The sequence below is a fragment of the Frankliniella occidentalis genome, unplaced genomic scaffold (assembly GCF_000697945.3).
Source record: "Frankliniella occidentalis isolate FOCC.00 unplaced genomic scaffold, Focc_3.1 Scaffold176, whole genome shotgun sequence".
Lineage (NCBI taxonomy): Eukaryota > Metazoa > Arthropoda > Insecta > Thysanoptera > Thripidae > Frankliniella > Frankliniella occidentalis.
Genome location: NW_026267302.1, coordinates 323409 through 324159, shown reverse-complemented (window position 1 = coordinate 324159; position 751 = coordinate 323409). Strand labels below are relative to the sequence as shown.

At 59.8% G+C, this 751-nt stretch overlaps 1 protein-coding gene across 1 annotated transcript in view; it reads left to right on the top strand.

Annotated features, from left to right (window-relative positions):
* LOC113205060 (plexin-B) overlaps nt 1–751 on the top strand; it is a 166148-nt gene that overhangs the window by 146015 nt on the left and 19382 nt on the right. The window lies entirely within an intron of this gene.

Below are 751 nucleotides of genomic sequence, written 5' to 3'. Positions count from 1 at the left end.
CGGCGCCCTCCCTCCTCCCTCCCTCACTCCCTTCCCTTTCTCCTCACGATGCAGGCAGCAAGGGGAGTAGTGGTGCTGCACTGGTTGCCTGTAACCAACCCTCATGGCCTCCCCCCCCCTTCCCCACACCGTACACCCCAACAACAGTCCCTACCCTACCACCGTAAATAGACCGCACAGCCTTCCTAGCCGTGCCTCACGTCTCGAGGAACCCCGAATATTCGTCAATATTTAAACTAGACAATACCCTCGCCCCGCCCCTGCGCCCGCCCCCGCGCACGGCTGCGGCCGGGAGTGCATCCCGCCTGTCAGTCATCGTCCCCGGCGCCTGCCTCAGCCTCACCCCGCCGTGCCCCCGACCATCTTGTTTCTCTTTGATGATAAGTCATCCCGCTCATTTGGATGCAAAACGGCGGCGGGCGGGAGGGAGGCAGCACAGCGAGGGTCCCTCCCGATTTCCTACATCACTCCCCTCCCGGTCCATGGCTCCGCAACCGCGTCTAACAGCGTCTCATGTGGCGCCGTCTTCTCTGATTATTACTTGTCATTTCTTAAAAGAATTCCCGTCTTGGAGGCCCTTTAAAAACCAACCCCAGACAACGCCGACTTCTCCCTCCTTCCTTCCCTCCCTCAACCCCCACCGCTTCTCTATCCTTTTTCTTTGCCAGCCATCCACACGGGCGACACAACATTCCGGCGATGGCTTCAAACGGCTTTTGTGCGCCCATGGAAGGAAGAAGGGAGATGCCCC